The sequence below is a fragment of the Pseudorca crassidens genome, chromosome 14, assembly GCF_039906515.1.
Source record: "Pseudorca crassidens isolate mPseCra1 chromosome 14, mPseCra1.hap1, whole genome shotgun sequence".
NCBI classification, from domain to species: Eukaryota; Metazoa; Chordata; class Mammalia; order Artiodactyla; family Delphinidae; genus Pseudorca; species Pseudorca crassidens.
Window position 1 is genome coordinate 68,488,116 of NC_090309.1, and position 25,816 is coordinate 68,513,931.

The following is a 25,816-nucleotide window of genomic DNA, read 5'->3' on the forward strand; positions in this document are numbered from 1 at the left end:
CCTTTTGTTTGGTTCCAACTCTCCTCTCTCCCCCACCCTCTTCAGCACCTACCACAAACCCAAATCCTGCCAGGGGTAACTGATATTTACAATCTTGTATGTTTCTTTCCATATTTTTCTCCATATATGTAGACTCATATAGAGGCCGATATTCATGTACATAAGTACTCATGTCATAAATGGGGAGGTTGTTTGTCATGGTTTTATATGATAGGATCATATCTTAGATGCTTTAAAAGCTAAAATATTTTGCTTTTCTCATTTAATAATAATACCTGGTGGAATTCTATCCAAGTCCATTGGTATAACTCTAATTTGAAATTTTAAGTGAATGCACATTATTTCATGGTACAGGTGTACTGTAATTCATTCAGCAGATGGCAGATGGGCCATATTTGATTTGTTGATCACTTGTTCTTGAGGAAGAGAGTTGCCGAGAATTCTCTGCTCTTACTGACAAATTATGTTATCCTCATTTCCCACCCTCCTCCCTCTGCCCCAGAGGTGTCCACACGGGCCTGCCGGTACTTGGAGTTCCGACTTCTCCCATCGAATCGGAATCCACACGGTTCTCAATATTTCATCTTAATGGGATCCAACGCTTTTAAAAATGGAATCCAGACTTCCTGGGCTGTTTCCAAAGGAGATGACTTTTTACTTAATGCCATCAACCTTGCTAATCCTGTCTGAAACCTAATCAACACATGAGACACGGGAAGAAAATGCTGTTTCTTAAGTGAAACAGAACAAATTTTCCACAATGAGATGTGTTTCCTCTTGACCAGGAGCCCTGAAATGCGGGAGGGGCAATTTCCAGGAGCCCTAAATGGGCTGAGAGGCAGGTGAAGGAGGTGGTCCTTGCAGGGAGAGGCAGCAGAGCCTGACCCGGGAGGTGGCCCTCCAAGCTGAAGCACTCTGCCTGGTGGGCGGGGGGAGTCCTTCCCAGCATCTCCAGTCTTCAGTTGCATCAAGAGAGCAACAACTGGGGCTTCCCTGGTGGTGCAATGTTTAAGAATCTGCCTGCCAATGCAGGGGGCACGGGTTCAAGCCCTGGTCCGGGAAGATCCCACACGCCGCGGAGCAACTAAGCCCGTGCGCCACAACTGCTGAGCCGCGCTCTAGAGCCTGCAAGCCACAACTACTGAGCCCACGTGCCACAACTACTGAAGCCTGCGTGCCTAGAGCCCATGCTCTGCAACAAGAGAAGCCACTGCAATGAGAAGCCCGCGCAATGCAACGAAGAGCAGCCCCCGCTCGCTGTAACTAGAGAAAGCCCGTGCGCAGCAACGAAGACCCAACGCAGCCTAAAATAAATAAATAAAAGAGAGCAACAACTAAGTTGATTGTTGAAAACTTTTTTAAAGTTGTAAAACATAGCCATGTACATAAGAGCATATGAAACAAAAATGTTATGAAGACTTTCATGAATAAATGACCATCTGTGCGACCACCTCCAGGTCAAGAAACAATATTACCTGCACTTCAGAATATTACCCCCTCCTGTCCTTTCTGGTAACAATTCTTCACTCCTTCCTAAAGGCAGCAGTGTCCCAACTCTCGTGAGAATCACCTCCTTGCTTTTGTTAAAAAAAAAAGTGACATTTTGCTCAATACTTTTTTTCCTTTTCTTATTGAGTTATAACATACATACAGTAAAATATAAAAAGCTTAGTGAATTTTTGCTTATGAATATACCTGTGTTATCACTACTCAACTTAATATAAACATATCATCCAGTTGGTTGAAGGCCTCAAGTGCAAAGACTGAGGTTTCCAGAAGAAATTATCGCCAAAACTGCAATATAGAAACCCTGCCTGAGTTTCCAGCCTGCTGCCCTGCTGAATTCAGACTCAAGATTGAAGCATGAGCTCTTACCCACGCTGACAGCCTGCTGGCCTGCCCTATGGACTTTGGACTTGCCAGCCCCACAATCATGTGAGCCAAAATTTCTCTCTCTCTGGCTCTCTCTCTATATATATATATGCATATACGTGTGTGTGTGTGTGTGTGTGTGTGTGTGTGTGTGTGTATCTCCTAACTAAAACATTCACTTCATCTTTCAAGCTTTAATTTTCTCATCTATAAAACAGGAAATAATGGAATCAATCTTTTTTTTTTTTTTTTTTTAATGCGGTACGCGGGCCTCTCACTGTTGTGGCCTCTCCCGTTGCGGAGCACAGGCACCGGACGCGCAGGCTCAGCGGCCATGGCTCACGGGCCCAGCCGCTCAGCGGCATGTGGGATCCTCCCGGACGGGGGCACGAACCCGTATCCCCTGCATCGACAGGCGGACTCCCAACCACTGCGCCACCAGGGAAGCCCATGGAATCAATCTTGTAAAGTTGTTATGAAGATCAGATATAACACATATAAAATTTCTAACACAGATATTTAATGGGTATTTAATAAATGGCTATTTATAAAAACAAAAACAAACACCTAATTTGTGTCAAGTAGATCCAGAAAGTGATATCTGCCCATGTTAAAGAAAAAGTTAGTAGAACCAAAGAGTACAAAATAAGTAATAGTCTCTCTCTCAACCCAAAGAAAACTACTGTTAATGGTGGCTTGTATTTCTTCCAGAAGTTTTCTATGCAAAAGCATACACAAATAGAATCAAGCTATATCTATAGTTCTGAGCCTTAGTTTTAGTTCAAAATGTGTAACAAACACCTACAAAACTGTCTCCACACGGTCTAGATTCTGAGCAATGTCCTGATCAAAGAAATAGCCACGACAACCAAAAGGTAATTAAAAACGAACTCAAGTTCATATTCATATTTTTTGAACCACATGAAGGATCTGTCTTAGAAAACCCTGTTTTTTTTTTCTCTCTCCTATTCTCTTGGCTCACACCCCTGAACTATCCTGCATTTCATTCTTCAAAATTCCATGAAAAACTTGTCCCTCAGAGTTGAGTCCCGGTTCCTCTTCCCTTCCTCATGGTCCTTCCCTCCTCTCACATAGGAAAAGCTCACAGAAACTTCCCTGGCAAGACAAGACCCCTCAGCTTCAGAAAGAGGAAGAAACTGAGTCTTCTTTAGAGGTGGGAGGGGAAAGGCTGGAGACAGGACAACAACAACATGACAGTGATGTGCCAGGTGCCAGGCACTGTAGGTTACCTGTATTTAATTCTCACGCAAACCCTACGAGATGGGTGCTGCTCTCATTCACATTTTACAGCTGAGGAAACCAAAGCTCATAAAAGCTAAGTAGCTAGGTTAAGGCAGTTGTAATTTAAATAGCTAGCATGTTGCAGAGGCCAGGGTCAAACCCACGACATTAGAGAGATTCCTACTCACATGCTAATAGGTTTTGTCCAGTTCCCCTTCCCCTCTGCTGATTTCTTTTGTGGACCTTCCCAAGGGGATGTCCAATGTCTAATAATGCCTCCTATTAACGCCCCCTGTTTACAGGCTAGAACCTCCCTTTCTTACATCATAATCTTCTTAGGACCATATTGAATTCCTCTCTGGGGATTCTTTGGGCACTGCTGGCTAGAGCTGAATGAGTCCATTTTACCTCCTTCTCACATACGAGGCTGGGGTTGGAATGGCACCATGGCAGTAAAAATCTTTTTTTTTTTAACATCTTTATTGGAGTATTGTAATTGCTTTACAATGGTGTGTTAGTTTCTGCTTTATAACAGAGTGAATCAGCTATACATGTACATATATCCCCACATCTCCTCCCTCTTGTGTCTCCCTTCCACCCTCCCTATCCCATCCCTCTAGGCGGTCACAAAGCACCGAGCTGATCTCCCTGTGCTATGCGGCTGCTTCCCACTAGCTATTTTACATTTGGTAGTGTGTATATGTCAATGCTACTCTCTCACTTCATCCCAGCTTACCCTTCCCCCTCCCCGTGTCCTCAAGTCCATTCTATACATCGGCATGTTTATTCCCGTCCTGCCCCTAGGTTTTTCAGAAACTTTTTTTTTTTTTTTTAGATTCCATATATATATGTCAGCATACGGTATTTGTTTTTCTCTTTCTGACTTACTTCACTCTGTATGACAGACTCTAGGTCCATCCACCTCACTGCAAATAACTCAATTTCATTTCTTTTTATGGCTGAGTAATATTCTATTGTATATATGTGCCACATCTTCTTTATCCATTCATCTGTCGATGGATGCTTAGGTTGCTTCCATGTCTTGGCTATTGTAAATAGAGCTACAGTGAATATTGTGGTACATGATTCTTTTTGAATTATGGTTTTCTCAGGGTATATGCCCAGTAGTGAGATTGGACAGCAAAAATCTTAATGATACCTTCCAATTCCTAGTCCCCTCAAGCTTCAACACCTTAGTTATGGTAAGGAAGAGGAACTGTGGGGAGCAAGCAGCCTTTCAATCCCTATTTGTCATAATCTATGTAACTACGAGGCCTATGTGGGTTTTTAAATAGGTCCACAAATTCTTTGAAACTCCTCTCTCCAAAAGAGGGAATCTAAACCTCCCCTTAAGTACAGGTTAGACTTAGTGACTCAATTCTAACAACAACAACAAAATCTAACAACAACAACAACAAATGTGACAGAAGTGATACTATGTGATTTCCAAGGTTAGGGCATAAAGAGGATACAGCATCTGCCTGGCTCTCTTGGAACGCTTGTTCTTGGACCCAGACACCATATCCTGAGGAAGCCCAAAGTACATGATGAGGCTACATGTTGGTTTTCTGGCCAACAGCCCAGCTAGGCCTTCAGCCTGTGGTCAGCCTCAACAGTCAACTGTGTGAGTGGATGAGCCTTCCCATCATTCCAGCCCCAGCCTTCGCTCCTTCCAGCTAAAGCCCCAGAGTTGGTGGAGCAGAGACAAGCCCTCCTCACAGTGCTTGGCCTGAATATCTGAGCCCTGGTACCCACAAGAGATAATAAATCATTATTGTCTTAAGCTACTAAGTATTGGGCCACATTGTTACACAGTGGCAGACAACAAATGCAAAGCCATTTCCAATCTCATGATGAAATATCTGAAGGTGAATGATGGGAGTACATTGTTCTCACTCCTTATCTTGCCACGTGGAAAGCAAATTAGAGACTTATACTCAGTACTTGAGAGCCCTGGGCAGGGGAACCTGCTGATCCACACCCGCTGAGACCTGGAACATCAGGGATCTGTCCTCAAAGGGTGGAGCCACGCCAGCCTGGACATCAGACCTGAGCGCCACTTTTCAGTCCTGCTTCTTGCTGGCTGCTGGAGTGTCTTTTCTTTCTTCCTCAGCTCACGGGCACTCACATTCAGTGGTACCTCAGAGTAACATTGAGGGCCAATACCCTGTGGTTTACTCGTTTTTGGCTGCATATCATTGGCCCAGGAACTCAGGGAGGGCGTGCATGAACCCTTGTGCCTTGCTCTTTGGGTCCCAGACAGAAAGCACACTGCAATCATTTGGGGAGATGTCAATGTTCCCCAAGTCCCAGCTGTAAGGTTATGAATTTGATGTACCCATCCCAGTTGCTATCTACCCTGCCGTATGCTTATTTCAGAGAAGTGAAGGTGACCCGTCCGCCCAGAAATGCTCTCTTGCCAACACTGCTCTGGGTGGGGCCTTGGAAACGCTCACTTGGGTGGGTGGTGGCATCTCCCTGCTCTGGTGTCTGTTTATCCTCGTCCTCTTTCTGTAGCACGTTCCAACACCTTCTTAAACATTTCCTCTTCCCCCCAGCATAGGGCTCCCTGTGCATCTTCCCAGTGGAAAGCAGTTCAACCCTGTGCTTCCCAGATATTTGGTCCCCAAGGCAGTGGCTGGTGGGCAAGCAGGTTGCTGGCCCTGAACTAGCCTGACCAGAGGGCCAATTCCGATTCCGCAAGGGAGTCTCAGAGATTTCCTCCATTTAGTGACTCACACAATCGTTCTCCACTTGGAACAGCCAGTTCTGAACCATGCTGTCTCCCAGAAATTGTAATTCCAGTCTCATCCTCATCTTTACAACGTCCCTTTTGCTTTCCAGTGGTGTTCCAGGAAACTTGTTCATGCCGGGTTCTTCTCTCTCTCCCCCTTTCAGGAGGCCAGGATACAAATGCAATTTCGGCTCACATCCAGGGATCTGATTTTAATTTAAGATGCAGCTGGCCTGCTCCTTAATTCCAAAATTCTTAACAGCAATCTCCACCCGCAAGTTGTAACACTCACAAAGCCACCCACATGGTACAGTTTTAGAGCTGTGTAACCATTAATGAAATACAGTGTATTGTTCTACTTCATTTAATTTAATGGCTGCATCATGTACCATGGATGTACCATAATTTGTTTAACTAATCCCCTATTGAAGAACATTAAGGTAATTATTATTGTTATTAAACGAGCAGCTGAACCTTGGAAACACACTCTTAAATGCTTTCCCTCTGAGGAAGATGAAGAAACTGACTGTTTCTTATCAAGCTATCAAGCCCTTGGAGATTATTATACCCCAGCCTGAGATTCACTGGCAGCCTTAGAGGTTGTTACCGATAGGAGTGGGCCACTCGGTGTTGGAGCCAGAAAAGGTTGACAACCAGCACAGCCTTTGAAGACTAAATATTCAAATCAAGGACAAAACTCTGAAAGATCCACTGATGAAAAAGTAACCAAACTTCCTTGTATTTTCTTCTGATTATAATCCTCAGGACCTTCTTTTACCCAGCCACAGAATACGTCTTCTTGAATATGCTTATGGGTGATGTCTCTTCCTCTTAGATGTTCAGAAAGGCCTGCTTGCTGTATAGGAGAGAAGCCAAGAGACTCAGGGTGTCTGCACAGCCACAGCCCCCCTCAGATGACGGGAGGCTCCTCACCAGCAATGTGCCCTGTTTTGTGTCTTGTGAAAGTGCTTCGTAGCCAATGGCAGCCACATTTAGGCAGACAAGAGAGAAGGCCTGTGAGAGCTCTCCATCCGTGAGAAACACTACACTGGACTGTGGCAAAGAGACCTAATCAGAGCCCAGGCTTGATGGGGAGACCACAGGTAGATGGTGTAGAAGCAGGAAGTCTGTCAGCAAGGACTGATGCGCCAGACACTCCTCTAAATGCTTTACATGTTCTGACTCTTTCAATGTCATACTAGCCCTATGAGGTAGGCGCTATGATCGCCATTCTGCAGATGAAGATGAAACTGTGCAACTCAGATTGGGAATTGAACCCATGCGCCGGGACTCGAACCCAGCCAAAACCCAGATTGGGACTTGAACCCATGGTCTTTAAACAGGCCTCTCACTGCTGTGGCCTCTCCCGTTGCAGAGCACAGGCTCCGGACGCGCAGGCTCAGCGGCCATGGCTCACGGGCCCAGCCGCTCCGCGGCATGTGGGATCCTCCCAGACCGGGGCACGAACCCGTGTCCCCTGCATCGGCAAGCGGACTCCCAACCACTGTGCCACCAGGAACCCATGGTCTTTTAATTTAGATCAGACACATAGTCTCAGGACTTAATGAAGCTCGGGTTCTTGATTGTTTGTCACAGAAAGAATTCAGTGAAAGACAAAGTGATAGGTAAGAAGTGGATTTATTTAGAGAGAAACACACTCCACAGACAGACTGTGGGCCATCTCAGAAGGTGAGAGTGGCATCAGGGTATGGGGTTGTCAGTTTTTATAGGGGTGGGTAATTTCATAGGCTAATGAGTGGGAGGAGTATTCTAGCTATTTTGCGAAGGGACGGGACTTCCAGGAATTGGGCCACTGCCTAATTTTTGACCTTTATGGTCAGCCTTGGAACTGTCATGGCACCTGTGGGTGTGTCATTTAGCTTGCTGATGTGTTACAGTGAGTGTATACTTCTAGTAGAAGTCAACCTTCTGCCATCTTGGGCCTAATCAGCTTATGTCATGTCCTCAGGCTATGTCATTCTTTTAAAAGTTGTGCCCTGCCCCCTTCCCTCCTGTTTCAAAGAGAATGAAGCTCAGAAATGTTACACAACCAGCTCAACGGAAGCCCCCAGTGACACTGAGATCTGGGCCCCACAGCCTGACTCATGCTCCTACCATGACACTCACTGTTTTTCATTGTAGTTGAAGTAGAAGCGGCCACAGTGAGGGGCCATAAAGAGTAGATAAAACAGAGAGAGAGGTTTTTAAAAAAATATTATTTTATAAATTTACTTATTTATTTTTGGCTGCATTGGGTCTTCGTTGTTGCCCACGGGCTTTCTCTACTTGGGGCAAGCGGGGGCTACTCTTCGTTGCAGTGCACAGGATTCTCATTGTGGTGGCTTCTCTTGTTGTGCAGCACGGGCTCTAGGCGTGCAGGCTTCAGTAGTTGTGGCCTGTGGGCTCTAGAGCGCAGGCTCAGTAGCTGTGGTGCACTGGCTTAGCTGCTCTGTGTCATGTGGGATCTTCGCAGACCAGGGCTCGAACCCGTGTCCCCCGCATTGGCAGGCGGATTCTTAACCACTGCGCCACCAGGAAAGTCCGAGAGAGTTTCTTGACTGTCAGGGGGACTAGAGTCGGGAACTAAGGGGAAAACAAGGTGATCAGGTCACCAGGACAGCCATTGGTCCTGAAGGACAAGGAACCCTTGTTCCTGAGCTCCAAGGGTGGGTGGGGCACGCTTTGCCGTTTCTCAATCTCCTTCTCAGATCACATTAGGCCTCAAGAAACTGGAGCCAGTCTTTGTTCCCTAGGGCTTGAAAGAGCCTATCTAACTTGCTTTATTATGTTAATTGTGCAGATAACCATTATAAGCTAAACGGTCAGAGAGAAGGAAAAAAAGAAAGATTAAGGTAAATAAACCAGGAGCTGGAGTGCCCAGCTGAGCAGCAGATCAAAAGACAAAGGAATTGCCGGTCTTGGGACCTTAAAATCAGACAAAGCTCCCTCTGTAATTACAGGAGTCTGTGCATCAACACTACTGCCAATTTACTCTCCACTGTTTCACAGGTTCAATAGTTTTTCATGTCCTTTATTTATTTCATTGTCACATCCACCCTATGAGGCATGCCAGATAGGTACTACTACAGATGAAGAAGCTGAGGCCCAGGGATGGTGGGAATTGCCCAGGGTCATGCAATTTGATTGCTGCAGAGCCAGAACTGGAACCCATGGTTTCCCAGTGGGCGTGGAACCAGGTCACAGCAGTTCTTGAGAAGTGAGTGCATGCATCCCTTCCCAACTCCACGTTCAGCAGCAACGCTTTGGTAGCTTGATGGAGTATTTACACCATGGAAACAGGAAGCACTAGAAATCCGGGCTCCCTGACTCTCCCTGCCACCTACCAACACACCACTGAGTTATCCCACTAATGTTTCAAGTTATTGCTGTAGAAATTGTTATGGCCCTTAAGATTTCAGTTGATGCAAAATAACTGAGGTAGGAAAGGGCTGTATTCCCAAACCCTTCAATCCCCCCTTTGGGGCAGCAGAAATCATAAGAACTAGCATTTATTTTAGGGCTTGCTGAGTGCTTTGTGCTCTGTGCTTTATGCATTATCTAATTTATTCCTCATTACAACCCTTTTCTATAGATGAAGACATTTGAGAACTTATGTAAATTGTTCAAGGTCACACAGTTAGAAAGTGGTGAAACTGGGATTCAAATCTAGGTTTGTCTGAACTTCTTAATCATGGTGCCACTGTCTTAGTTCCTATTATTTCATAAGTAGAACAGACTTTTCTTCTCAGTTCTACAGCACCCCTCCTTCTCCCATGCTGTAAACATATAATTGAATTATAACTAAAATCAATCAAGACAACTAATTTCTAACACATAATGAATATTTTAAGGACCATCTCAAACCTCAATAAAACTCCATAACCTATTAGACCATTCTAGCAATTTATAACAATGGCCTATAGAGAATGTCAGAATTGATATTCTGCTCTCATATTATTTCAACCAACAGAGATATTTTACATGATAATTGGCTCTTAGAAACCACAATCCAATTTAATTTATTTATGAATACCTTGTATTTATATTTCATGGATATTGTTTTAATTATTAAATCACTACATCTTGGAAAGAAATGTAATTTTGTTATAGAGCAAGTGTTCTTCATGTTGACATCTGTAATGCCATTTTAAAAGTGTATGAGGGTAGGGCTTCCCTGGTGGCGCAGTGGTTGGGAGTCCGCCTGCCGATGCAGGGGACACGGGTTTGTGCCCCGGTCCGGGAAGATCCCACATGCCGCGGAGCGGCTGGGCCCGTGAGCCATGGCCGCTGAGCCTGCGCGTCCGGAGCCTGTGCTCCGCAATGGGAGAGGCCACAAGAGTGAGAGGCCCATGTACCGCAAAAACAAAAACAAAACAAAACAAAACAAAACAAAAAAGTGTATGAGGATAAAAAGATTGCCTAGGTTTCAAAAACAAAATCTGGCAGATTTAGCTGGAAAACATTTTGTCGGAAAATAAATACTACACATTCAGAACTATTTAGAGTTCTAAAGTAATTATCTTGATGATTAAGGGGAAAAACCCACCTGCTAATGCACTTTAACCTGTAGTGTCCAGAATTAATATCCTAATTCAGAGAGATGGGTTGACTTGAATTAGACAACCAAGTCAGGAGGGCAGCACCACTGAATCAACAGAGCATGGATTTGGGGTTGGCAGCAGGGATCTGGCTTCAAATCCCAGCTCTGCCATTTTCCATCTGTATGAACTTGGGTGAGGTTCTGAACCCACTCTGAACAATGGTTTCCCTAGGATCAACAATACCTACCAAACAACAGAGTTATGGTGAGGATAGAACTGGTTATATAATTTGCAGGGTACAGTGCAAAACGAAAATTCCTTGCTCAGAAGACATTAAGAATCTCAAGATGACAGCAACAGCAGAGCAGTAAGCCAAGTGCAGGGGCCCTCCTAAGAGTGGGCCCCTGTGAACTACATGGGTCATGTACCCATGCAGCTGGCCGAGGGTAGGATTATATTAAATGCTGCATGTAAACTGCATCCCACTTGGGAGGTGCCTGAAGAATGTCAGCTATTTGTGTTTTGGCTCAGTTCGTCACTTTATTTTTATACAGCGTGGAAAAGAAATCTAATAGTCCCTCTTTTTTTTTTTTTGAAGATAGGTGCCAGTCAAGCTTCACAGAATAGGCTGATAGATATCTAGCCCTGAAAGGGCTCAAAGCATAGCAGTTCAGGGTGCAGGGGGCACAGAACTCAGGAGAGCTGTGCCGACTCCCAGCCCACTCCACCGCCCTGCCCCACCTTTCCGTCAATTTTTGGAAGAGGAATAGAGATCGCAGGATTCTGTTTCTTAGCAGAGGTCTTGAAACCATAAAGCCAATCTCATAGGCTTTATACTACATTGAATTAAACTCCTAACTCTAATTTCACCAAATAGGGTTACTGGGAGACCAGGAAGTAAAGCTTGATAACTGAGTTCCACTGTCCAGAAGGAGTCAGGAGAGAACAGAAAATCAATTTCCTGACTGCGCAGAAGCTCATGAAGCTATTAAGATACGTTGGGACTAGTTTGTTTCTTTGTAAGGAGGCAGACATTTCTGACAGACTGTTCACATAGAGGGGGCCCATATGGTTTTCTAAACATTTTTCTTTGGGGGTCCTCTTCATCGTGGGCTGATGGAGCCTCCGCTGATTGCCTTTGCTCTTACCTACTGCAGGTAAGAGCACCCTGACGAGACTAGGGATTGGAAAGGTGAGTGTCCCTGGGGTGGAGGCATTCATCAACCTCACGTGGATAATCTTGGGGGCTCCTTTTTGGGTCATTTTCCTAAAAACATGTGTCCAGCTTCTCCTCAAAGCCTACCACTCTGATTCTCACAGCTCCCCACTTTCTTCCATAGGACAGAAGGAAGCACCCCAATGTCTCCATGGTTTCAGAACACTCTCCATTTTGCATGCTGCTGTGCATTTCTACCTGAATAACAACCTAGAATTGTATTGAGCTTCAGTTTCTATATGCCTCGTCCAGCTGGTCGATGCAGGTCTCTACTTCATTCTGTGTGCCTTGAAAGTGGAGATAAAGACAAGGGTTGTTTTATAAAGTACTTTACATTTGGTACCCGGGGAGGGTATCTGTTGCTCACTTACTTTAGGATCTTCCACAGCACTCAGAACAATACCTTACATGTAGCAGGTGCTCAGTCATTATTTGTTGAATGAATATATTCCTATAGCACCATTTGTTTTTATCTATTTAGTTTTATCATGCCACCAAGACCATAACACCCTTGAAGCATTCATTTATAAAAATATTCACATTAGGGCTTCCCTGGTGGCACAGTAGTTAAGAACCTTCCTGCCAACGCAGGGGACATGGGTTCGAGCCCTGGTCCGGGAAGATCCCACATGCCGCGGAGCAACTAAACCTGTGCACCACAACTACTGAGCCTGCGCTCTAGACCCCGCGAGCCACAACTACTGAAGCCCGCGTGCCTAGAGCCCGTGCTCTGCAACAAGAGAAGCCACCTCAATGAGAAGCCTGCGCACAAAAACGAAGAGTAGCCCCTGCTCACCGCAATTAGAGAAAGCCCGCACGCAGCAATGAAGACCCAATGCAGCCAAAAATAAATAAATTGAAAAAATATATATTCACATGAAAAGATGCTCAACATCGCTAATTATTAGAGAAATGCAAATCAAAACTACAATGAGGGACTTCCTTGGTGGCGCAGTGGTTAAGAATCCGCCTGCCAATGCAGGGGACACGGGTTCGAGCCCTGATCCAAGAAGATCCCACATGCCGCGGAGCAACTAAGCCCGTGTGCCACAACTACTGAGCCTGTGCTCTAGAGCCCACAAGGCACAACTACTGAGCCCAAGTGCCACAACTACTGAAGCCCGCATGCCTAGAACCCGTGTTCCGCAACAAGAGAAGCCACTGCAATGAGAAACCCTCGCACTGCAACGAAGAGTAGCCTTCACTCGCCGCAACTAGAGAAAGCCTGTGCACAGCAATGAAGACCCAACACAGCCAAAAATAAATAAATATATATATATATTTATTAAAAAAAAAAACTACAATGAGTTATCACCTCACACTGGTCAGAATGGCCATCAACAAAAAGTCTATAAACAGGGCTTCCCTGGTGGCACAGTGGTTGAGATGCCGATGAAGGGGACGTGGGTTTGTGCCCCGGTCCAGGAGGATCCCACATGCCGCGGAGCGGCTGGGCCCGTGAGCCATGGCCACTGAGCCTGCACGTCCGGAGCCTGTGCTCTGCGACAGGAGAGGCCGCAGCGGTGAGAGACCCGTGTACCGCAAAAAAAAAGGGGGAAAAAAAAGTCTATAAACAATAAACACTGGAGAATGTGTGGAGAAAAGGGAACCCTTCTACACTGTTGGTGGGAATGTAAACTGGTACAGCCACTATGGAGAACAGTATGGAGGTTCCTTAAAAAAGTGAAAATAGAACTACCATATGATCCAGCAATCCCACTCCTGGGCATATATCCAGAGAAGACCATAATTCGAAAAGAGACATGCACCCCTATGCTCACTGTAGCACTATTTACAATGGCCAAGACATGGAAGCAACCTAAATGTCCACTGACAGAAGATGTGGTACATATATACAATGGAATATTACTCAGCCATAAAAAAGGAATGAAATAGTACCATTTGCAGCAACATGGATGGGCCTAGAGATTATCATACTAAGTGAAGTCAGAGGAAGACAAATATCATATGATATTGCTTATATATGGAATCTAAAAAGTGTTACAAATGAACTTACTTACAAAACAGAAACACACTCACAGACTTAGAAAACAAACTTATGGTTATCAAAGGGGAAAGGTGCGGGGGAGGGATAAATTAGGAGGTTGGGATTAACATATACACACTACTATATATAAAATAGATAACTAATAAGGACCTACTATATAGCACAGGGAATTCTTCTCAATACTCTGTAATAACCTACAGAGGAAAATAATCTGAAAAAGAATAGGTATACAATATGTATATATGTAACTGAATCACTTTGCTGTACACTTGAAATTAACACATTGTAAATCAACTATACTTAAATATAAAATAATTTTTTTGATTTATTGAGTGCCTGCTGTGCAACAGGAAAATTCTGAAAACGAAAGGAATGAACATGATTAACTCTATCAAATATTACAACATATGCTCTTGTACAATAACAATGTGGCATATCTAGAGAGGGAAAGCAACTCACTGGGCGAGAGCGGGTTCAGTCATCTAACCACAGATCTTCGCAGGGACTGGAGTTTCTCTCACTGCTGGGACTGAGATCTGGCGAGGGTGAGGGTCCCAGTGCAACATCCAGGATGGAGAAGATCAGCTTTGGGATGGTTTGTGACAATAACTACGGAACCACACTTCTTGTCAACTGGGGGCTTCCCCAAACAAGTTGGAACCTGGTGTCTTCTTAGTCCATTTGGGCTCCTATAACAAGAATACCACAGAGTGGGTAGCTTAAACAATAAAATTTTATTTCTCACACTTCTGGAAGCTGGAAAGTCCAAGATCAAGGGGCCGGCAGGTCTGGGGTCTGGCAAGAGCCTGCTTCTGGCTCATAGATGGCTGTCTTCTTGCTGTGTCCTCACAAGGTGGAAGGGGCAAAGGAGCTCTCTGGGATCTCTTTTATAAGGCACTAATCCCATTCACGTGGACTCCACCCTCATGACCTATGCTCATCCCAAAGGCCTTACCTCCTAATACCATCATATTGGGAATTAGGTTTCATATACGAATTTTGGAGGGGTACAAATATGCAACCTATAGCACCTGTCAAGTGCAAGTTTGTTCTCAGAAGCACCAGGGCTTGGTGTGATAAACACAGCCTTCAGATCAAGCAGGATGATCTCCTCCATTACTTGCTAGCTGAGCTTCCTAGGGCAAGTTGTTTCACCTCTCTGAGCTGTAGCTATTTCACCTGCAGAATGAAGGCACCTAAACCTATTAGACAACTAATAAGGAATAGCTATCACAGTGTCTTGACAATGGGGCTGATACAAGGATAGGCTCAAAATGTGTATCTGGCTAAAGGTTAAAGTACTATCTCTACCTTTTCTAATCAGAGCTGCATAAGGCTAATTGATAGCATAATTCTGGAGCCTAAGAAATGAGTGCCTCTTATAGAACTGAATTGTCAAGGGACGAGCTAAGGCAATAATTAATCCCTCTACAGCAGTGCTTCTCAACACAATCAAACCCAATGCCTCTCTTTTATAACCATTTTAATGCTTTGTATTAGTCAAGGTTCTCCAGAGAAACAGAATCAATAGGATATATGTAGATATACAAGAGGAGATTTGTTATGGGAATTGGATCATGTGATTATGGAGGCTGAGATATGCCATCTGCAAGCTGGAGAGCCAGGGCAGCTGGTGGTATCATTCAGTCCAAGTCTAAAGGCCTGAGAACCAGGAGCTCTGATGTCTGAGGACAGAAGATGGATGTCCCAGCTCAAGGAGAGAAAGGGAATTGCCCTTCCTTCGCCTTTTTTGTTCTATTCAGGCCCGCAAAGGATTGGATGATGCCCACCCACACCGGCGAAGGATCTTCTTTACTCAGTCTACTACTGGTCTACTGATTCAAATGCTAATCTCTTCCAGAAACACCCTCACGGACACAACCAGAAACCAGCTATCTAGGCATCCCTTAGCTCTGTCAAGTTGACACGTAAAACTAACCATCATGTGCCCCTTTACAGTGTTGAAGCTCATAATTATTAACACCTATCTATGTGCATAATTTCAAAGAAAAATAACACCCTGCAATAAAAAGGAGAAATAAAAGCAATGTATAATATTACTTATATGTATGTAGCTCAATGTGTAAATGCTTAAGCACACTACATCAGAAGAAAAAAGGTGCCTTCCTGACATTTTCACAAGCCCCCTGGAGCCCACGTGGTTCTGCCTCCTACCCAGTTCTAAGGGCAGGGGGAGTAGGTATCAGGCATCAGTCAACTTCTGGTACATTAATCTTCACCCTCTCACCCCCAGCCCCTACCTTGACCCCATCACCAACAAGGAATGAGGCAAAGCATCCAGGATATGTTCTAGCCCTTTCTACCCTCCCCCACAAAGCTCTGCCTCTCCAGGGCGAGGAAGATGTAGCAGAAGAACCAGGAAGTCCTTTGATACCCCGAGTCTCAGCCTCAGAGGAGATGAGGGCCATCAGGGCTCTCTGTTCTTTCTGAAGGATGAGGAGAGCAAGGAGGGGTGCTTAGCTGTCCGACCCATCTCTCACCTCCCAGCAGGAACTAGGGTGCTGCACTCTGACCCCAGCTGTCTTCAGCTTGCGGGCCCTCTCTCAGGCTGGCTGGCTGGCTAGCTGGTCCCTGGTTTCCAACTCTTCTACGGCTGGGGCAGACCCAGCTGACAGGCCTGCACTCCTTGAGGCTGGGCCTGGGTCTGCAAATATGTGATGAGGGGTCCCAAAACCTTGGGCACAAGAAGGACAGTGTCAACTGCCCTCCTGCAGCAGGACTTTCTCATAGGCTGACCATGAGGTGTGCTCACTGGCAGGGTGGGGGGCTCCGGTGCACCAGCACAGCAGAGGGAGCAAGGCCTGTCACTCGGGCTAGGCTCTCTTTGGCCCTTTCTTCTCAGGGGCGAATGAGTCATTTGGACAAGACATACAAACCCTCCCCCAGTGGTGCCTCATGGCCACAGCACCCGTGATCAGGGTCTTTGCTCAAGCCCAAGAATGGGAGCTTCTCTGGCCACTGGGGAGTTGTATTCAAGCCTGCCCAGAACTTGCTTTAAAGCTGTGAAGCGGGAGAAGCAGGGTTCTGAGCCGTTCTCTGGGCTTCCTAGCTACACGGGCAAGGGATCTACTCTGAGCCGATTCTTGGGCCTGGTTGTTCCCCAGGGACTGCCATCATCTCTGTCCACGGGGAGCAGGGGCCTGAAGTGGCTGGCCTATTTCCTGGGAGGTCTGGCATTTCCTCTTGCCAGACCCAGGTGCGCCCACTGCTTGAGGGAAAAAAAATGCCAGCTAAGAAAATGGTCCAATGGCGCTCCCTGCTGGCCATATGCTAGACTGCGTGGCTTTGCAGACGGACATGCCAACCTGTTGTTTCTCACTTGGGAGAGGAGACTGACTTATTTTTAAAAGCACTATATTAGGCAACTATTGCTGCAGAAAAAATGAGTGGCTTAAAAAAAAAATACTGTTTGTATGGGTCAGGAATTTGGTGTGGCTGGGCAGTTCTGGCTCCAGGTCTCCCATCACGTGGCCATGAGACATCAGCCAGGCCTGCAGCCATCTCAGGGACTCACTTCAGAGGTGGTGCATTAAAATGGCTGGCAAGTTTGTGCTGGCTGTTCGCAAGGGGCCTCAGGGCCTTTCCATGGGGGCCTCTCCACAGCTGCTTGCCCGATCTCATGGCATTGGAGACTGACATCCCCTGGAGCAAGTGATTCAAGACGGTGAAGTGGAAGCTCAGATGGTTTTTACCACTTGGCCCTGGAAGTCACACACTGTCACTTGCACGATATTCACACAAACTAGCTGTGATTCAGTGTGGGAGTAAACTACACGAGGATATGAATTCCAGAAGGTGAGGATCCCTGGTGCCATCTTGGAGGCTGGCTACAGCAAGCACCTACCATGTGCTAGGTAGTGTGTGAATAATATATAACATCAAACAGAGCATACAATTTGCAATTACTGCATGTTGACTATGTGTCCAGGTGCTCAGTACTTTCCCTGAGTTATCTCGTTTATCTTCACAACCCTACCAGTTTGGTCCTGTTATCACCTATGGAAGAGGTTAGGAAATTGGGACTTAGGGAGGTTAGATAGTGAGGTCACATGGCTGATAAGTGGTTGAGTCAACATTCAAGACTTTGTTCTGTGTTCACTATGCTGAATGCCTTTCTAGGCATTTAGAGCTAACAACCAAGGAGGTGGGCACAGATGAGGAAACTGAAGCTCAGAGAGGTCAAATAACATAGTCAAGTTTACAGAACCAGTCAACGGCAGAGCCAGGATTTGAACAGAGGTGACACCAGAGCCCATGCTCTGTCCACCCCACTGCATTGCTCCAGAACAGAGGAGAAAGATACAGAAAGAATACAAAGAACTTTGAGGTAGCCAGCCCATCCAGTGCCTTTGTATCTATCAGAAGACACACCCTCTGGGAGGCTGTAGTTCTGCAGGCGCTGGGCTTAGCAAGCTCAGTCCTTACTTTCCTCCTGGGCTAGGTGCTCCTGCCCAGGGCAAAATCTGAGTGTGGTATCCCTAGGGTAGGAAGCTAACAGGTAGACAAATGGGAGAGAAGTGGTCATAAGCTTAAGAGGGTGGTGGCAGGGGAAAAGGAAAGGGGATGGGAGGAATAATAAACAAAAAAGGAGAAGGGAGAGAGAAAATTTTATGAGGAGGGGAAGAACAGGGAAAAACGATAAAATACAGACCAGGTGCATGGGGCCTGATTAGTCCTCCTAGGTGAATGCTTGGGACCTTCTTGACGTGTGGCGGGGAAAGCAGAAGACCAAGTGTGTGAAGTCCTTCGACTCCAGTTCACACATTCCTCCCCACCTCCATCACTAGTCTGGGGAATGGGGAGAAGGAAAGACACTGGCCAGAGGACAACCTGGTTTCAGGTAAAATGGGGTACAGCAGGGTGGGCAGCCTCCTGGGGACCCAGGGAAACCCAATGCAGAGGATAACCACTAGAGTATCAGAAAGCTGATGGATGGATCGATTAACTAGAAGATAAAACTGGAGAGTATAATTGATGGCTTCATCATTGCTTTTCTTTGCAGTTTGATCTCCAGAGCTAATTGTTTAACTGGCAGGTTCAGCTTTATTAGTGGCCGCTGATGATCTAATGTCTGCTTGCTTTTGCATTTGAGTTTGTCAAGTTTTACTTTCACAGCAGGTTATGGAGTCAGAAGCCACCTGGAGGGGCTGATAATTTGAAGTATAAAGAGTTATGAGACTCAGAGGCAGAAAAACCTGGATTTGAGTCCTAGTTTCACAGCAGCTGGAGATGACAAGCCACCACCCCCGCCCCAGTAGCCACGAGTGCTCCCACAATCAAGCTTCACTTGGGCTGCCTCTCTGGAAAGTTCAGCAGCCTCCCAGAGGCCAGTCTCTAGAAGGAGGGTGAAGCAGAAAACTCACTTTTTTCCTGCCTCCTCTACTCCAATAAGATCTCACAGTTGCCAACTGGCCTAAAAAACATATCTGTTTGTTTCACTCTTCCACTCATAATCTTGCAATGATTTCCATCTACCTATGGCATAAAATTCAAATTCCTGAACTTTTGCTTATGCTGTTACTTTTTATTGAAAATCTTCTACCTCTCTCTGCCTGGTACTCTCCTATTCAAACTTCAACTTGATTATCCACCCATTCATCCATCCATCCATCCATCCATCCTGCATCCCGAAACTCTACTTCAGTGCTTCCTAAGCTTGTCTGCACATTGGAATCACCTGGGGAGAGTTGAAAAAAATGCTGATATCCTATCTCATCTTCAGAGACTGTGATTTAATTGGCCTGGAGTGTGGCCTGGGCTTCAGAAGTTTAAAAAGATCCTCAGGTGATTCTAATGTGTAGCTAAGTTTTGGGACCACTGCCCCACCACTCTGTACCATATACTGTAATAGCCCCTGAGGACTTAGAGATAAAAGTTGGTTTAGACTAGAAATTTAGTGTAGAAGGATAAATAGATTGGTAAATATATAATTACCCAACAATGTACACAAGTGCTATGAAAGAGGTAAGCCAGGTATTCTCGGGAAGGTACAGGAGGAGCACATAACCCACAGTGGTGGGACTGAGGGATGGTGGTCAGGGCTGCCAAGTCTTCCAGGACAAGAAGGGGGTAGGCATCCCAGTCGGATGGAAACCTGAACACAGCACAGCAAGCTGGAGAAAGCATGTCACTTTTGGGGGTGGACAAGAACTTAAGGTGACTGAAGCTTTGCGGGCAGTGAGCTTGTGGAGGCTGATGGGGCCTTACAGGGAGCACGAACTGGAGAGCTAATGAAGGCAGTGTCAGTGGCAGGGCAGGTAGGGCACTTGGTGAACTTCTCCAGGGAAGTCTCCCTCACATCTTCTCCACCTGCACACTCCAGCCCACGACAGAGCCCTAACCTTCCTTATGCCTCTGGCCCGTAGCTCTGTGCCTGGCAGAGAATAACTGCCCACACCTCATGTCACATGGTGAGGTAGAGAAAACATAGGCTTCGGTGTCAGACCAACTTGATTCAAGACCCAGCTCCAGCGGTATGATATTGGGTGAGTCAGCCATGTTCTCTGATCTTGGTTTTCTCCACTATAAAATGGAGAAAATGCCAAGCTCATGAGATGACACTGAGGATCAGAAGAAATTCAACAGTGTTTTTCACAGTATGGTCCTTGGACCATCAGCCTCAGCACTGCCTGGGAACTTGTTAGAAATGCAAATTCTTGGGCCCCATCCCAGACCTGCTGACTCAGAAACCCTGTGCAAGATGCCAGCACTCTGTGTTTTCACACACCCTGCAGTTAGTTCTAATACATGCTGAAGTTTGAGAAACACTGATGTAACTGCCTCATCCCTGTGCTTGCTTTTCTGGAAACCTACATTACTCCTAAAAAGTAGAACAATTGAACCAGCCACAGAGCTCCGGCCTCTGCTCTGGCCCCCCCTTTCCTTCTTATTGGTCACTGCAGATGTGAGGCTCAGGAGGTCAGGCTTTGAAGTCAGTATGTTTGAGAGGGAGTTCCATGCCAGCTGTGTGTGTGTGTGTGTGTGTGTGTGTGTGTGTGTGTGTGTGTGTGTGTGTGTGTGTGTGTGTGTGCGCCTATGCAGATTTTTGACCTCTAGTAAAGCTGTGTGACCTTGACCTCTAAGTATGTGTTTCCTCATCTGGAAACGGAATTGCTAATACCTATGGGCCAGTCACAGGTCTAAGTACTTTCCACATATTGATGCATTTTATCCTCACCACAGCCCTATGGAGTTAGTACAATTATTATCCCCATTTTAGAGACAAGGAAGCCAAGGCACAGAAAGGTTAAGAAACTTGCTCGAGGGCACACAGTTCTTAAGTGTTACAGCTGAGATTCAGGCACAGGCCCTCTGGCCACGGAGTCCATGCTCTTAGGCAGTCTGCCTCCAAAGTCTCCTCTGAAATATGAATAACGCATCCGACCTCTAGCATACTCTGTGGTTGTGTTGAAATGCCTCACCTAAAACAGTCTTCTCTCTGCTACTTACAGAGAACATGCCTTAGTCACTTCACCTCTCCTGGTCTTAGTTTCCAAATGTTTAAAATGAGAGGTTGGACTAGGTGAGGGATGTAAGCAGGAGCCCCTAAGGTGTAAAGAATAAGCTGTTTTGTTTATTTGACTTAAACCAAGCGTCTGTCTTTAATTGGTATATGCTCCCCCTCTTCACTCTATAACCACCCCTTTCAGTAGTCTTACACCAGGCCCACTTTCCTTATTTTAATGAACTGTCTGGCATCCAAAGGCATCTGAGTTTGAGATCACTAATCCGACAATGCCTAAATCTACAAGTTTACAATTCTTTCACCTTCGCCTTTCTTCTCCCCCAATCCAACTTAAAGAACACTTTACCTGGGCCGTTTCTTGTGCAAAGGCTCTGAGCCTTGGCCCCTGCCTTTCACTGTTACGGAAGTCCTCTACTTGGCATGTCTGTTGGAGGTGAGCTGGTGTTCCTTCTTTTCTCCATGTGCCCTGAAAATGCTGATTTACATTTGCTTCTGGAAGGGAGACAGAGGAAGCTCATTTTAGAATGTAAGGTTAATCCAATTTCAGAGTCCATTGCACATGGAAAGATGATTTCTGTTATTTCCATTTAAACTGGTAGGTTTCCTCTTTTCAAACTTAGAACTTAATTGCTGGAAAAACAAAGGCCTTTTATTCTGCTTTATGAGCTTGTGTACCCCTATGTTGAATGTCTTCATTTCCTGTAGCAGGAATACAGTCAGTATTGATACAGTGGCTTTGAGGATTTGTACTGGGCTTTGCAAACATCCTTCGTAAGGCTGCTGGGAAGTAGGTGCCAGGTGTTGCTGACTAATGACTAGCATATTGCCTGACACACGTAATAGGCACTCAGATATTGCTGAATATGGATAAATGAACGAGCAAATACTTTCTAGCAACTGGAGCCTAAGCTAATTAAATAACTCATTGAACCTCACTCAATTTATAGAAATGTTTTGTTTTTAGAATCCTGTAGGGCTTATAGTTTTCACACATGTTCTCTAGAAATTAGTTTCCATATTTTTTTAAAGTTGAGGAAATGAGGCTTCAAGAGCTCAACTAACTTCAAAGTCACACTGTGATGTTCCTGTGACCTCAGGCTGTCATTGTCAAAAGACAATATCAAAAAATAGTTGTTGAAAAAAATTTTTGAAGTTGTGCAAGCTAAAGCTTTAGATACTAAAACAAACATGGCGGAAAAAAATCACTTACCATAAAAATCTGGAAATAGTACTATTACTTGTATAGTAATTCATAGTTTCTAGGGCATTTTCTCACGGACGATTTCATCTGACCCCCTGCAATTCTACTCCAGTGGGGTGAAATCGCCTCTCGCTTCAGGTTAGCTGACCATTAACAACAGTAACAGACTGCGCCAGATATTAACTCTTTTCCAAGGCAGGCCAGACTGGCACTTAAGAACTGAATATCCTGCATACTCCTGCCACCTACTGGTGCTTTTCTGGTAGCATGGGTTTCAGCTAATTTTATATTAACAAACGTTTTTTCTTCAGTGGGACCACTCGACTCTTTTACTCCTTATCACTCAAGTCCTTAAAAAGACCCCGCTGCCCCCATCTTTGAAACTCAATTTCTAAGGAGGCCACTCTGAAACAGGACCTAAGACTTTCTTAGGAAAGGGGTGGAAATACTTCTGACTCCTTTTGGCATACTGGCAGGTTTCAGAAATGTCTATGAGCACCTTCCAGTTGGCTTAGAGGCTGGAGGAAGGGAGGTGGCTTAGCCAGGGACAGAGAATACTCACGGATTTCACGCTTTCGTAGTATTGCCTCCACTTTGCCCAGTATTTTCTGGGAGGGCTACAGGTAGAGAGCGGGTCAGCTGAGAAGGTAGTGTGCCAGATGCTGACAGCTTACTCCATGGCACCCCAACAGTTAGTGGTAGAGGAATGAAATTCTGGGGGACAACTGAAGCCAACGTCCTGACTCAGGGGCACACCAGTGAAGTTTCTCAAACTGCACCAATCCCTGAAAACCTCTGGTCAATACCTTTTTTCAAAGCTGGGCTTTGCTCTGGATACAAGTTTTTAAAATTATTACACAAAATCTGTCTATGTACTTTACTAGAAATCCAGGGCTGAGAGATGACTTGTTCATCTTTAGGGCAAATTACCAGAGTAGGATTAAAATGAGATGATCTGGTAATATAAATAGTTTCTCATAATTTTAGGGTTCTTTAAAAATTGAACTAACACTATTATAGCAGTAGTGTGAAATAGGCTGAGGCAAACACGGGAGAAAGAAAATTGGATGTGAAAAGTAACTAGTGGAATTTTAGTGGAAATTCTTGCAGGGTTCTTTTCAAAAAGTAAATTTGTCTGACTGGGGAGAAAACTTGTATGCTTTTTTCTTTACCACTGAGGTTGTATTTAATGAACTTTTAACCTTCCCTTCCTTCTGCTCCATGTTAGGACAAAAATAGAAGCTCTGACAATTTCTGAAAGCAAAGTAAAATGTCTATTGTAGCAGATGATGAAAGCTTTCTTATGGTCAAAGGTCAAGACAGTAACATTTGATAAACAGCAGATTTCATGCCCTAATTCCCTTAAAGATTTAGCAGTACATATCAAGACCAGGAAGGATTTATAAAACTTTGAAAGCATTCTGGTCATTCTTTAATTTAGAGCAAAATTAAGTTGTGAAGTGTTGTTCAGGATTATTGAAAAAAAACAGTAGTTATTTCAAACATTTGCATGATACTTAACAGGTTTTTAGGCCATATATTTCACTGTATTCTAACCAGAATCATTTAAGATAGGGCTTGTTTTCATAATTCATACTTGAGAAAACTAAGGTTCAGAGGTTAAGTCACATACTTCCCAGTCATGCAGCTGATAAATCACAGCATTGAAGACAGGTCTTTATAAAGTCTAGTGATCTTTCTAGAAACTCTTCCCGAAACTTCTCCTCTCTTTAAACATCAGTTTATCTGACTATTGTACTTAACTGTTTAAAAGAGCCACTGTTTTTAAAAAGCAGGTGGAAATTAATCTGCTTTTTCTTAGTCATACTTCTAAGCCTGTGGGCCTCCTGTGATAAACACCTGCGTTTACCAGGTGGTAGCACACCAAAACTATACATTATTTTGTTTGAACAACCCTTTGAATAGTGATTCTCACATCTTAGCAATAGGTTATCTTTGCAGTTTTGTAAAAAATCTGATTTCTTGGCTCCACCTCAGGGACCAATCCAGTATAGTGGGAGGGAATGGAGACATAATTCACTGTTAACAAGCCTCCCAAAATGGTCAAATTGCAGATGATTTTAAAGAACATAAATATGGGCCTTCCCTGGTGGCACAGTGGTTAAGAATCCGCCTGCCAATGCTGGGGACACGGGTTCGAGCCCTGGTCCAGGAAGATCCCACACGCCGCAGAGCAACTAAACCCGTGCGCCACAACTACTCAGCCTGCGCTCGAGAGCCTGTGAGTCACAATACTGAACCCGTGTGCCAGAACTACTGAAGCCTGCATGCCTAGAGCCCGTGCTCCACAACAGAAGCCACCGCAATGAGAAGCCCGTGCACCACGATGAAGAGCAGCCCCCGCTCGTCCCAACTAGAGAAAGCCCGCGTGCAGCAACGAAGACGCAACGCAGCCAAAAATAAATAAATTAATTAAAATAAATAAGTAAAGCAATGCCCAGGATCACAAAACCCTTAATGGTGCTTTGAAATGTATATTTTTTTGCCTTAATGTAGAAAAGTTTCAATTTGGGAAGTACCAATATTTTAAAATAAAGAAGCCATACAATTCATATCCAATTTAGGATGAGTATCCATGCTAATTTCTCCTCTTAGTTGTGCTTTATTTCTATAACAGGTATCTTCTTATCATTGCAATGTGCTACCTTAAAAGGAGTTTTTCAGTTTAATCTTGCTCTATTCCCAATTCACACCTTTCCTAGATTAAGTTTTGGTTTTATATGGCTCCTCGTGGGAAACCAGTGTTAAAAAGTGACATGCAATTAATTAGTGGATCTGTTTGAACTGTGAGGTATTTTTAACTGTTGTAAAAATGAAATCCATAAACCTGTCTCTGAATATTGTACAGTTGGTAGTTTCCAAATCCTGCCTGATCAAAAATTACCTGTGGGGCTTCCCTGGTGGCGCAGAGGTTGAGGGTCCGCCTGCCGATGCAGGGGTCACGGGTTCAAGCCCCGGTCCGGGAAGATCCCACATGCCGCAGAGCGGCTAGGCCCGTGAGCCATGGCTGCTGAGCCTGCGCGTCTGGAGCCTGTACTCCGCAACGGGAGAGGCCACAACAGTGAGAGGCCCGCGTACCGCAAAAAAAAAAAAAAAAAAAAATTACCTGTGGACTGATTTAGGCCTGGGCTAGGGCCCAGACTCTACATTTAAACACCCCATATATGACTTTTATGAATAGGTATTGAAAACTGAAAATAGAAAACAGTTATGGTATTGCTATTTTTCTCCTCCAATCCCAAAGTAGCCACTCACAATTGTAACTTAAATCATTACATAATTACTAACAGATATTTAACTCAGAATATTCACTTTAGGACAGTCTCTGTACACATTTCAGTAAGCCACTCATTATACAGTATATTCACCTGTATTTGGTTAACTTTTCCTTCCCACAGCAAAATCATTCCCACTAGTGGTTTCCCATCTCAAGTGCACAGTGTGTTTGCTTTTCTGTAAACAATTCAATCTGACTGGATCCTCCATATTGCTATT

At 44.9% G+C, this 25,816-nt stretch overlaps 1 protein-coding gene across 1 annotated transcript in view; it reads right to left on the reverse strand.

Moving 5' to 3' along the window:
* Positions 1-25,354, reverse strand: part of LBH (LBH regulator of WNT signaling pathway) — an 86,697-nt gene extending 61,343 nt beyond the window's left edge. Inside the window, exons 1-3 of the mRNA XM_067703347.1 lie at positions 25,206-25,354; positions 21,446-21,591; positions 14,073-14,302 (exon numbers count right to left, since the gene is read on the reverse strand). The gene's annotated coding sequence lies outside the window, so the exon portion shown is untranslated. The remainder of the gene's footprint in view (positions 1-14,072; positions 14,303-21,445; positions 21,592-25,205) is intronic.
* Between the last annotated feature and the right edge of the window lie 462 nt (positions 25,355-25,816).